General features: G+C 35.9%; 1 long non-coding RNA gene across 1 annotated transcript in view; it reads right to left on the bottom strand.

Moving 5' to 3' along the window:
* Positions 1 to 938: 938 nt before the first annotated feature.
* LOC145284057 (uncharacterized) overlaps positions 939 to 14,579 on the bottom strand; it is a 38,495-nt gene continuing 24,854 nt past the window's right edge. The window contains exon 3 of the long non-coding RNA XR_013868793.1: positions 939 to 1,026. This is a non-coding gene — a long non-coding RNA (uncharacterized LOC145284057). The remainder of the gene's footprint in view (positions 1,027 to 14,579) is intronic.

A 14,579-nucleotide genomic window follows, 5' to 3' on the forward strand; every position in this document is an offset into this window, starting at 1 on the left:
TACTTGCACCAAGTTTTTTTGTTTTTTTTTACTTTGTACATAAGATTGTCACCCTGTAATGAGAGGAACAAACATGTATTTCAGATTGCCCTAACCAAACATTATCAAGCTAAAAGAAGACACTAATTACATAATCAACAGCTGCTGTCCAACAGAAAGACAGAAAAACAAAAAAGAAGAATCCTTCGTCTTGAGAACACAGTCTTTGTGTCTCTTGTAAACCCGTTTCATTAATTACCCAACCCATTTTATAAACTTTTAACATTTGCAATAAATGCCATTTTGAAATAAATATTCTTTCTATGATTAAAACTTGTTCAAATCTTTTCTCAAAATAAAAATAAAATTTAATTATTATTATTTTTTTTTATTGTAAGAAATAAATTTCAAAAACAATGGAGTAAAGTGAATCTCGAAAAATAAAAGTCGAAAATATTCAAAGTAAAATTAAAATAAAAGTCGAAAATATTCAAATAGATTTTTGAGTTTCAAAAATTGATAAAAGCGAGTAAAACCATTCTATCAATAATATACTGGAACAGCTCTCTCTCTCTCTCTCTCTCTATATATATATATATATATATATATATATATATTATTTTTAAAATGTAATTATCCACTGACACGTGTTTCGTCGTCTACGACTCATCAGAGTGGCTGTATATATATATATATATATATATAAAGTTGATTTTTTCTCTTGCTTTGATATTGATATTAAAAGCCTACTTTTTCTATTTAAAAGTTATTTAAACTAACTTTTTAATATACTCAGTTATGGATATGCGTGCAACTACATGAAAGTTAACTAATTTGGGTACTTGTTTAATGTAATCAAGACATTAAAAAATGAAAATATTGAAAAAAAGTTATATTGTACTCACTTGTTATGGAATAAAGTTTTCGTACAAAAAAAATCACTTAATTTGATCAAGTAGTTTGTTTTTTACAGAGGAAAATCAAATTTAAATGTGATCAATCACGTTGCGTCCATCTTACCTATTTCACACACAAGGAATGGGGTGCCTGTAAACGAAAAAGTGATTAACAAAGTTCAAAATGAAAAAAGGATTAAAAAAGGACAGAGAAACTCTGTAAAATAAGTGAAAAAAACTAAAATATTTATCTAGGTATTTTTTCTGCCCATGTTTAAAACAAAATCTCGTCAAATTTTTACAAACTTTAAGCAGTGATTGGAGTTATCTTTCCTGGCGCCCCTCCTCCTCGTCCACAAAATACGCAAGGTGGACGCTACACAATCGATCGCATTAACATTTAATTTTCCTCTGTAAAAAAAACTACTTGATCAAATTAAGTGATTTTTTTTATGAAAACTTTATTCCATAATGAGTTCGTACAATAAAATTTTTTTTTCAATATTTTCATTTTTTTTAATGTCTTCATTAAACTAAACAAGTGCCCTAATTTGCATATTCCTTTGAAAAATGAGCGTTAATTAATTATTCATTTTTATGGTTTCTTATTAGATTATTGGTGTCATTTCACTATTATGCTGAATTTTATTTATGCATAGTTTCTACATTCTGCATAACTGCATAGAATTTGAGATGAAAATGTTCTAGTACACGGAAATGTTTTACATATAAATAACCCTGTCGGTGTGTGTGCATAAATCTCTATCAAACTCCTCTGGTCTACAGAGACAAATTTGATATATAGGGTATTTGGATCTGTAGCACACTTTTCATTTGGTTTCAAGCCGGTGAACATTGCTGCTAAGGGGTCAAAATTGAAATAAAACAGTTGATCATGGCAGGGTAAGTCAAATAAAACATTACTCCTGCTGTTACTTTTACACATGCACGAAATATACATATTCATGGCTCAAAGTCTCTTAATTTTTTTTTTTTTTTTGACATCAAGGCCTGGAGGCTACTCGGGGATAAGGGTTATTGCGTGTACAGTAATCAATGAGATAGTATTGTAGTAATCATTAGTATTGGAGATTTGATAGAGTGTCTTACTTAAGAGGGCGGTTTGTCAGGAATTTGTTTATGTTGGATTTGAAGACATCCAGGTTGTAGTCAGGTGGGAAACAGGCAAACGGAAGAGAGTTCCACAGGCGTGCAGTTCTAAGAAAGAAGCTTTGTTCATGGAATCTACGTTTTGATTTAGATACAGATAAAAAGTGGGGGAAATTATTGACAGTGGTTTCAGCTAGACAGGTGTTTTTCAGGAAAGATTGGCGAGGGGGGGCAGAGATTGGAGCTCAGACGAGCACTTGCCATGGAAATAATGATAAAACAAAGACAGGCTCTTAAGTCTCTTCTGGGGGAGAAAGGTTGCAGGGAAGAGAAAAGGGCATTCCCCACTAAGCCACAAAGTCTATTTTGTACTCTGTCAAGGCAGGATAAGCTGCTTTTAGCATCTCCTGCCCAGATATGGCAGCAGTACTCCATCCTTGGATGTACTTGGCTTTTATATAGATAGAGAATTGCATCAGTAGTGAGATATCTACTGGAGTGGTAGAAGGATCCCACTATTTTTCCAGCAATCTTGGCAACAGACTTGATGTACGTGTTCCATTTCAGATCAGGAGTAAAGGTCAAACCCAGAAGCTTGTCAAAACATGGAGCCTCCCCAAGACAAGAGCCATCCATTTCAATTGATGCCAGATTGGGATCAGAGCGTTGATGATGTAAAGATAGAAGCTTGATTTTAGATGCATTAAAAATTACCAGCCACCTTTTCCCCCATTGTACCACGCGCTCAAGATCAGAGGAGAGAGAATCAGAGAAAACTTTGTCATTTGATTTACAGCCTTTGATCAGTTGCAATAGATGGTCGTGTCATCAGCATAGATGTCAACGAATGATTTAAGTATGTGTTTTGGGTGATCATTAATGTAGATCAGGAAGAGATGAGGGACTCCAGCATTAATACTGTGGGCCTCTGATTTCTGTCCATCAACCACTACTCTTATGAGCCTATCAGAGAGAAATGATTTAATAATTGAGAAAACATTTCCAGTTATACCGTAGCTGGAAATCTTGTGAAGTAGGCCCTTATGCCATACCTTATCGAAGGCCTTTGATATGTCAAGAGCAATTGTCCTAGAAAGGAAGCCTTTGTCGAGAGATTCACTAATCCTATAAGATATAACCTCCTATGAGATATACATATCTGCTGTAGATCTAGCAGAATGGAAACCATATTGTATGTCACTAAGAAGGTTATTTCTGCTGAGGTGGTTGACTACTTCTTTATTTAATATGGATTCCAGCAACTTACAACTTACTTAATTTTTAACCTTTCATATATTTCATAGCTCAGAAGGTAATGATGCAGGAGAGATAAACAAAAACTAAGGCTGGAGCGCCAAATGTTCTGGTTTTGATTCTTGTGGATCATACCCAAGTCATATTTCTTTTGTAACTTTTAAAATCATTACTATACATTGGATAATAATCAATAGAGAATTGGCTCTATGATAATAAATAAGAAATCCGCATAATAATAAAAAACATAATATTTATGCATATTTTATAATCAGGCAATGCCAGGCAGCCTGCTAGTATAGATACAAATTAAATAGTTTTATCAATTATATTTTGAATTATTTTTCTTTAAACTCTCCATGCGTCAATGTCTCCACCCAGGTAACGTTAGGTCTTCCTGTTCATAATGCCAACAGTCTGTGGATCCCTAAATTTGTTTAAAAGCAGCAGCAGCAGCAGCAGCAGCAGCCATAACTCGGAATTTTAAAATATTTATGAAACCTTCTTGAATTTACAAATATTTAATACAAATATATACACCAAATATGTCATATGTGATCTTGCAAATAGATAGAATTAAAACTTTAAAAAAAAAAAAAATTATGTAATTTCCATGGCATTGTTAGTCAAATACAAATTAAACGGCAGAGGAAAATCTACCCGGAGCTGTTAGAAACATTTAGTGCAGAAAAAATTGGGTTGTCTTGGAGAGGGAAAGGTGCAGTAGAAGGAATTAAAAGGTATAATTGAAAAACTTTCTTCTTACAAAATCTCTATGACAAACTCACTTAAACAAAGTCGCCTAAACATAAGAGAACCTGCATAGCTTTATGATGAATAAGATTAATATAAAAAAAAATCATATTCAAAAGTTTATTTTATAATCTGAATTGAATACTTACTATTTATGTGATGTTTGCAGCCCGACTTTTATTTTTATTTCAATGGTTATGCTATGGTAAAAACGACACAAGATAAGTTGTAAGGATAACTTAGTTGGTTCAGTGTATGTATGTATGTATGTATGTATGTATGTATGTCAGGTCATGTCATATGCTACTGGTACCATGTAACCCAGTACTACCTGCCTCATAGTCGGGTCACCGGCGACTAAACTGGTTCCCCCACCAGACTTGTTTGGTGAGGAGGGCGGCTAGTCTCCCTGAAGGATTAAAAACAAGACCTTCCAAAGGGCGAATGAACTCTTTTTCTGGGTCAACGGCCAACTAGCACCGTGTATATTTGTGTGTGTGTATATGTGTATTGGGGTGGAGAGGGCTCCCGTAAGCCGTGGTGAAGGCAACCTTTCTAGGAGAAGCAAATCTCTGATTTAAAAAACCATACAGCAGAAGACCATTACCCGCATTAAGCTGGTCTGCAGTTTAATTTGTTGCTGGCTATCTTGCTCTTGCTTGTTGCTGGATCTCAACATTTTGAACCGAGAGAGAGACTTAGCTGTCGTACAAAGCTAAGACTCTGTAACATCATCTTTGTATAGATACTCCCTCAGGTATTTGGGCTCATGGATTTTAAATGTCTGAGGGAGTGGCACTCGTCTGACAAGACGTTAAAATCATCATGTATGTGCATGTTTATGTCAGGTCATGTCATGTGCTACTGGTACTATGTAATCCAGTACTACCTGCCTCATGGTCGGGTCACCGGCGACTAAACTGGTTCCCCCACCAGACTTGTTTGGTGAGAAGGGCGGCTAGTCTCTCTGAAGGATTAAAAACAAGACCTTCCAAAGGGCGAATGAACTCTTTTTGCTGGGTCAACGGCCAACTAGCACCGTGTATATTTGTGTGTGTGTGAATGTGTATTGGGGTGGAGAGGGCTCCCGTAAGCCGTGGTGAAGGCAACCTTTCTAGGAGAAGCAAATCTCTGATTTAAAAAACCATAAAGCAGAAGACCATTACCCGCATTAAGCTGGTCTGCAGTTTAATTTGTTGCTGGCTATCTTGCTCTTGCTTGTTGCTGGATCTCAACATTTTGAACCGAGAGAGAGACTTAGCTGTCGTACAAAGCTAAGACTCTGTAACATCATCTTTGTATAGATACTCCCTCAGGCATTTGGGCTCATGGATTTTAAATGTCTGAGGGAGTGGCACTCGTCTGACAAGAGACGTTGCAATCATCATGTGCATGTATATATACGGCATAATCATGTCGATACACTGGTTCTCGTCAGATCACAAAGTTAAGCAACGTTAAGCCTAGCTAGTAACAGATATGTGACCATTTGGGAATTCTAGGCACTGTATGTGCACTCTGCTTATCTCAGCACTGTTTTCAGTCATCCTGTACGCCCAGTTGCAACTAGTATTTAACAACGCCAACTCAGGATAGGTGTGGTTAGGATTGCGCAACTCTTGCTACAAAAATTCCACGCACGTAGGTATCCATAGTATGTCGAAACTGAAAAACACTACGATGTGTGTGTGTGCAATACCATCATGGCTAGGATCCAAAAACTACTAATCATTGTCCAGTTGACAATCTTTTTTGTTCAATTCTCCTTTCATAATAGACTCAGACTTTCTTGGTGAGTTCCTTGAACTGATCTGCTAACAACATCCAAATATATTTACTCTTGACAAGAAATTCTAGATGTTCAGTTATCCTTTAGCTGAATTGGTCACACCATTTTTTTTTTTTTGTCTTAACTTACTTTCTCCATGGTTATCTGGCCACTCCAAAAACTATCAAATAATTATGGCATCATTCATCTGGCGAGTTCAATGGATTTACCAGTCTTTTTATTGTCCATTTTCTAAGCTAATCTTTTCTAGTGGTCTTGGCTGTAGAGGAGGAAGGCAGTCTATAGTATCACAATGTGAATTAGGAATCACCACGTGGCAACCAAATCAAACAGCAGATGTCCATAAAACAATAGAAACAATGCAGTTTAGAAAACAGTTGCTCCTCAATAGTGACATCAAAAAAAAAAAAATTATGTGGTAAGTCTCGTAGGTTTTATGGAACATATACATTTTGGAGGTCTCTTTTCCTCTCCCCTACAGGGAACAGGCGAGGATTTGTGCTAATGATTTGTATCAATACAGTGTAATGCTAATCATGGCTTGGCATGGTAAACAAACATCTAGGAAGGGGCTTGTCCACGCTTTCTGCAGAAACGATCGTGGCTAATGTGTTCAATGCAGGATAAGCAGACTCACCCACAACAGCTCCAGGTTAGAATCTGGTCTGGGTTTGGAGCTGGGGCTAGTTGGCGCTCCTTCCTCCTGCATCTTCTGTCCTCCAGACAAGCCCGCCGAGTGTTCTCAAAGGAGAAGACTGCTTGATGGATAGTGTGTCGCCAAACACTTTGGTCTGCTGTAAGGGTTAACCACTGGTGGTAGTCGGTGTGACAGGCACCAAGAGATTTCTTCAGACAGTCTTTGTACCGTTTCTTCGGTGCTCCTTTGTGGTGGTGGCCAATGGAAAGTTCATCATACAAGGTGACTTTTGGGAAGGTAATGGTCTAATATAATCAAGATCTTTATGCATCATTTCCAATTTCTCAAGCTGCATACAAATAAGGGAGAGGTATCATTGTAGCAAATTATTGCCTTTAAACAGATAATACAGTAGCCCACAGAATTCAATAATTTTGTGTTCAATGCTTTTATTGATTTTACTAAAGTGTTTGATAGCATCCGACTTCCATCTTTCTCTTTGTAAGTTTTTTGAGGAAACAAATCTGAATAAACAATCGATACAGTTCCTAAAAATGACCTGTGCTAATTCGACTCCTGCAATTAAAACTGATAGAGACACATCATGCCCAATCTGAATCCTCAAGAGTGTAAAGCAAGATGATGTCCTTTCAATATTTTTATTTGGAATCATTATGGAATCAATTATTTGGAAAACAAAACAATCTAGCTCTGGTTTTTTAATTGGTGGCCATTTTGTTTTTGTCTAATTTGAACTATGACATAGCTGCAACCAGTAACTCCAGATCTAATTTGCAGTTATCTGTGAAGTACTCAAAAGAAATTTTAAAAAAATAAATAAAATAACAAAGCTCTTCTTAACATCAACAAATCGAACAAGTTACAGTTTGTTGTATACAAGCTGGCTTCATCTAATGCCGAGCAAACGGCTGTAAATCACAAAATCGACTTAGGTTGAGCCACTTTCACAAGAAATAAAACCGCACTAGCATTCAAAATCAAAGCATGAATCTATAATACACATGCCTTCCTGTAATCTTATATAACCTTGAATGTATCAATCCGACTGTAAAATTATGTCAGAAATTATAAACTTTCCAAATTCACATCAATATCTTTCATTACTGATTATAAACTATCTGATCAAATCAGTATCGTAGAGTTGCAAAACGTACTGGCATCCCATCAATATCCTGTATTACCAAATGTGAAATTGTTTGGTCATAACAAGCATTCTAGCCCAGAGCTATACAAAATATGCATTCAAGGCAAAGAAGCTGCTCGAAAAGTAGACAATAGAAAAGATGCATAGACATTTGAGAACAAACATGAACATAAACCAAGAAAACACCATGGCCCAAGATCATAGAGCTTTGCAGACACTTAGCCATGCTAATGTGTATTCTACAGCAAAAAAAAAAGAAAAAAGAAAAAGAAGTTTAATAATGAAATAAAAAAATACTTATAGATAGTTAAAATTTTGATTAACACTACTTACATGGGCTTTAGGAGTAGTAGTTTCTTAGATTCTTCAATTTTCCCAGGGTGACACCAGTGCACAGATCTTGTTATATTTATATATATATATGCAAACTTTTTTTTAATGTTTTCAACTAATTTGAGTTAATTCACAGACATAAAATTGTTAAGCAATTTTAAATCTTGCTATTCAAAACCTGTTTGAAAATAAACATTGCGCAAAAGAGATATTTAAGATTGAAAGTCTATTTTGGAATATGGAAAAGTTTTCTGAGAAATTTGTTTGATAGTTTTAGTCATTTGTGTACAATTTTATCGCTTCCTCCCATGTTTACCCCGGCTTTTCTCTGTGAACTGACCTTGCTACCTGAACTGTTTTACATTTAACTTAATAAATTTCAGCATTTGTGTACAAATAAGTAAAGCTCTACCATTTCACATGCTGGCAAGTATCCGACAGCCTTAAGAGATTGACCTCTAAACTAATATATTTCTGGCCCGGTCTTTAGTTTCTGAATTTTTGAGATGGGGATTGATAATTCTCATTATTTGGATTACTATTCTCATCTTGAGATGAGGTTATGATGGGCGAGTGGTTATGATGGGCGAGTGTTCAAAATTCAAATCCAGCGGGTCTCACAAAACCATGTTCACTCAGGATGTTAGCAACCTGAGTGTGGTCCTTCCTCTAAGTAAACGATGTCTTTCTAGAAAAAATTCTGACCAGAAAAAATATCATGGAAACCAATGCCAACAATAGAATCTTCAGCTTAATACGATATGATGATGATCTTAAGTGTTATTTGTACAATATTTGGGTTGACATAATCTCCGACCTTCTTCACATGTATCTTGTCTGGAACCTTTCTGTCGAACTCAGGAATCTACACAGATTTCTGAACAGAACCCTTTATTAAATCCATGGGGGGATATGCTCTCATTTTATCAGCCATGACTGGGCAGAAGTCTTAAATAATTTGCAATTGTATTTTGAATGTTATCTATACTGAATTAAATATATATTTCGTTCAAAATTCTGTGCAGATTCACAAATTCAATGGAAAGATTCCCAAGTTTGACAAGATTTTTATTTTTACTCACCTTCATGCCAAACAAGGCATATCACCACTTGGAGGCAAGGGGTTACTATTTGGGATCATGCCTAGGAAAGATTAACAAGATGCTGGTTTATGTTACATTTGGTTTATGGTACAGTCAGGGAAACAGGTAGCAGGAAGGGAATTCCAAAGTCTAGGTGTTCAAGGGAAGAAGCTATTAGAGTAGAAAGCCCTCCGGCATTTAGGAACCTCAACAGTTGAAGGAGTGTGATTTTGTTGCTAAGCCAGTTTATTCAGGATATGTACATCGAGGGGGTACAAGTGCAATGTGTTCATCAGAGCACATTCTATTAAAATACTTGTAAAACAAGCAAGGGATGCAACATTGCAGTGATGGGACAGGGGTTGGAGACTAGTTGATAAAGTGGGACCTATTAGATTAGAGACCCTTTTTTGAACCCTATCCAAGAGGAAGAGACTAGTGGTAGATGCACCAGCCAAGATGTGGCAACAATACTCTGTACATGAGCGAATGGTGGCCTTGTAGAGGTACAGGATACTTTCAGGTGTGAGTAGTTTTCTAGCACAATAGAGGGAGCCCACCATCCTTGCAGTAACTTTTGCAATGTCCTCAATGTATTTGTTCCAGTTCATATTTCCTGTGAATGTTAAATGAAGAGTTTGAAGGAAGAATTTTCAAATAGGGAGTTATTTGTCAAGGATATTGGTGGTTGGAGTGGCTTCTTGTAATTGTTAAAGGAGAGCAGCTTAGTCTTACTAGCATTAAATGTTACCATCCATTTATGTCCCCATTCTACTACAGTTTGGAGGTCATTTTCTAAGGATTCAGCCATTGTCTTAGATTTGTGTACATCCAGTCTTCCCCTATGCACGTTATAGAGCATTGTATTATACCCATCTCAGGCACAATATTATCGGAGCGGTCATTAATGAATATCAGGAATAACAGTGGTTCAAGGATCGACCCTTGACGCACTCCCGCATTAATGTTATGCTGCTTGGATGAACGTCCATCAATCAACACCTGCATGATCCTATTGTTTAAGAAGGACACCTGAAGAAGATTGGAGGTTACATCGACCAATACGTTGCAAAAATAACACTCAATATAAAAACGATAGTCTTAATTATTTCTCCTTCTCTCAAGTCTATTTTTATCATTTTCTCCCACGTTTTCCTTAGCTTTCCCCTATGTACTTGACCTACTACTTTCACTGTTCTACATCTACAAACCCAAGAACATTTATTCATTCTTTCAATGTGACCATACCATCAAAGTTTCGTCTTCTATACATATCTCTCTGTACTGTCCAGATAGAATCCTCCTGATCCCATCAGATCTAAGCCTGTCTTTAAGACTCTCATTGCACATCCATTCTACCATTCTCATTTCATTTCTCCCCATGCAACGCATGTCCTCAATACAGTATATTTTCTTATAAAATAAGTGTTGTAGATATAAAATGATGAAGATATAAAATGCTGTATATATAAAACTAGCGGGGGGTACCTGGCGTTGCCCGGGTGTGTGTAGGTGTAAAAGAAAAAAAAAAGTATTTCGAACCCGAAGACGGAGAAGAAAGTGGAAGAAAATGTAGCATCTTACGGTGATGCTACGAGGCATAGGATGTGAAAAGCATTGAAATTTATCAATGTCAATCAAAAAGTTGACTTGCAAAATACGAATGTTGGCTGGAGGCCAGTTCAGCTTTCCGCCGTTTCATTTATTTGTTTGTTTCCCCACGATGTTGGGGAAAACCAGCTCCCCACAAAAAGGGAGTGTCCAAATGAATAGCAATTGTCTGATATGAAGGGTTTCCCCGACATTGATCAAAGCTGATTGCTCTCTGGACGTCCCAGCACAAAAGGCCAAGAAGCTGCCTTCGTTTTTGATTCAGTTTTGCTTTTATACAAAAAACATGCGAGAGGATGGAATAGTGTGAATTTTATAAAAGTCATTCAAAATAAATGTAGATATGATGTCCCTTTGCAAATCGTAGATATTATAATCTAGAGAGTATATAAAAAGTTCTAAGACATAGTACCCCCCCCCGAGAACCCCAGCGAAAAAAGCCTTTGTTGGACATACAAAAACATGCCCAGCCGTTTTGTCTTCTATATATATACATGTTGTAGATATAAAATGATGAATCAGTGATCGCTAAAAGAATAAAATAAAAATCATCATCATCTATATCCCTTTAGAGCAACATGAACTATGTATTATATAATCCTGTAAAATCGCATATTTGTAATGATTTGAAAAACTTAACCATAACAACGTCAGCATAAGAACAGACCGATTTTGACAAAGCCTATCACTATGGTATCACATGAAATCATTTGCTTTTTAATTATTGATTATATTATGCAAGATATAATAAAAAGTTTTGTTACCTGACCAAAATGCAACAATAATAGAGAAACACATAGTTTTATAAAGGATCACAAATGCCATGTCGCTGGATTATTTTGAGCCACAAAAATTATGCTCCTGCAGATCTTTTCAATGGATGAGAGTGTCAATGAAAGTGAATAAACTGATTTCATGACATGTTCTTTTCTATTATTGTATTACTTGTTCTTCTACTGTTCTAGTATTCTAATTTTGTTTTACTGTTCTAAATGTGAATATCTTTATCTCTACTTATATATAAATGGCACTGTTTGTGAGCGAGTTTCTATGGACTCCAAAACGGCTGGGACGATTTTTATAAAAATTTACACAAATGCACTTTGTGTCTAGATTTTGTATTGGAATGCCTCTGATAAGTATTAAAAATCGATAATTGAATAAATTTGATTAGAGAAGGAACAGTCTGACTTTGATAAAAGTTAACACTCTGATACAGCCCAACATCACAAGAGAAGTTTCATCACCGGATAAGCAGACAGGCCTGGCATATAAAATCAACAGTAGATGTTTTGATAAGACAGGGGCATGTTTGAAATGAATGCTTCTGTTTAGAGCACAATTGAACTATACTTGACTTTTGCACTTTAAACTTTAATTCAAGTTTTTATATAAAAATAATTTTATAAAATCAACAGTAAATTCTCTACAGTCCCATGTAGACTACAATATATTGTGGACTACGTCACTGCAAGGAGGCATGTGAAGCTTTCTTCCAGTACAGCATGAAGGGTTCTTGACAAAAGCAGGCAATCAATCCATTGGATTGAAAAATGGGCGATTTTACCAATTTGGATGACAATAAAAGTATGGGAGGATTGGAACATTCATTGAGCTTCATTCAATCTCGGCAAGGTTGGGTGCTCCTGCTAGTGTAAAATAGAAGTCAATCAACAATAACGAAAGAGTAACAGAGAGAGATGGGAGGGGGTGAATTTCTACTACACGTCAATTCTACTACACAACGATACTCCAATTGTTATATTTCAGAATTTTTTTAGATGAGGATTGATAATTTGTATTGTTCAGATTACTGTTTGCATTTCAGATGTTATTCTCACAACGTTTTGGAACCTTCAGCTTTCTACAGTTACATCTTGTTGAAATCTGGAATCTGTACAAAATGAAAAAAGAACCCATTATTTAATTCACGGAGGTAGCTTGCTCTCATTCTGTCAGCCGTGACTGGGTAGAAGTACATGACACAACTGATAAAAGTGCTAAGTAAAAATTAGTTCCAAGTGACAGTCTTCTGAAAGTTTAATCCTCAGTGTGGGAAATAGAATGAATACAACAACATAATTACTTAAGAATTCTATCCATTTATGACTGACAGAACAAGAGCAAGCTACCCCCATGAATTGAATAAAAGTTTCTGTTTGAAATTCAGTACAGATTCTCCAAGTTCAACAAGATGATCCTTAAAAGGTCGGACATAACATTTGCTGATATGCTGGGAGAATAACATCAGAGAACAGTAGTTCGAATAATCCAAATAATACAGATTATCAAATTTTCTTTGCAAGAGAAGCTACCATCTGGATAACTTACTAGGATTGAAGAATCAGTTGTAGTGCTAAGGCACATTCTGCACATAAGTTTGAAATTCCAAACACTGAAAGACTTAAACGAAAATAATCACTTCCTAAGATTTGGCATACATGACAGAAATAATGCCAATTCCATCCGCCTTCTGTTGATCAATCACAAACATAAAAAAATTTACCAGCAGTAGTATGAATATATAAAGAGGCACATTCTAATCCTTTCTCCCAAACAAGGTTTTACAGTTCAGCTGTGCTCCAAAACCAAAGAGAAACGTGAAATTTTGCACTTAGCCTTTCTTATATAAAAGACACTAAAAATCTATCAGGGATAAAAAAAAAAAAAAATGGTAAAAATAAACTAATGCAGTTTTCTCACATGTGTTCAATTTTTTCATGTATAAATTTATGACTATCAATTTTAAAACTTAAGACGATTTTTAAAGACTTTCTGGCTTAAGCACTGTCTCATCCCCACCTCCAACCCCACCCCCACTCTATACCTGTGTCTAAATTTAAATGCAAATTCCATGAACAAAATGTTTTCCTGCCAGCCTATGGAACTCTGTATCGCAGGCTGCTTTTCATTCGCTTTTCTTTTTTTTTCTTTTTTTTTTTTTTTTCTTTTTTTTTTTACAAAGGAGTCACCACTTATCAAGGCCCAAAGACTACTCGAAGATAGGGAATGAATGTAAGGTGATGGATATTGGGTAGAATTTGATGATTTAAGAGGACAGCTCAACAAGAACTTGTTTACATTGGACTTGAAGACTACCATATTGTAGTAAACCGAAAAGCAGAGTTCCACAGGTGGGCAGTTCTAACAAAGAAGCTTTGTTCATGGAATCTGCATTTAGATTTAGGCACAGTTAGAGAGTGGGGGAAATTGTTGATAGTGGTTGTAGCTAGTCGAGTGCTTTTTTCTTTTTACAAAAGTTTGGCAAGGATGGAGGACCATAGATTGGTGCTGAAACGAGCGCTTGTTATGAAAATAACAATAGAATAGAGATAGGCATACAACATCTCTTTTGTGGGGAAAGAGGTTGCAGGGAAGAGAAAAGGACATCACCTATTAGGTTTTGAAGTCAGTTTTGAACATTGTCATGGTACTGTTGTTTGCGCAAATAACATGAATGACCGATATTAGTATCTCTTGCCTTCAGACTTACAGTTACCCATATCCTTTGGAATCGACTGGTTGATAAGATTTTGTAACGCATAACAAGAAAGTGGATTGGATTGACTTGTTAATAAGTTCTGAACACATGAAGATGTATGAACAATAAGCAACATCATATAACAAGAATCATGCATGTGTACACACGCACACACAAAAATAAAAGAAAAATAAGAAAGCGTAAAAGAATTCGAATGCCTACTGGACAATATCCTCGAGTGTCTAAGGTCTTTTCGTACACGGGTTTGTCAGGACAATCTCGCATGAGGATAATTTTCCCTACAAATCAGCCCTAACTAAATATTCAAAATCATATAATATTTGTGGCCCAAATAAAATCTCCTGGCTAACATCACTAAATTGGATATTCCACCAGACCAGATGTATTTTTAGGAGAGGTGGGTTGGTTTTACCTTCCTAATAATTAAAGCAAAGAACAAGGCATAAAAGAAACACAAACTTCTTTTTT

Source organism: Euprymna scolopes, chromosome 8 (assembly GCF_053919585.1).
Source record: "Euprymna scolopes isolate OS-2025 chromosome 8, ASM5391958v1, whole genome shotgun sequence".
NCBI lineage: Eukaryota > Metazoa > Mollusca > Cephalopoda > Sepiida > Sepiolidae > Euprymna > Euprymna scolopes.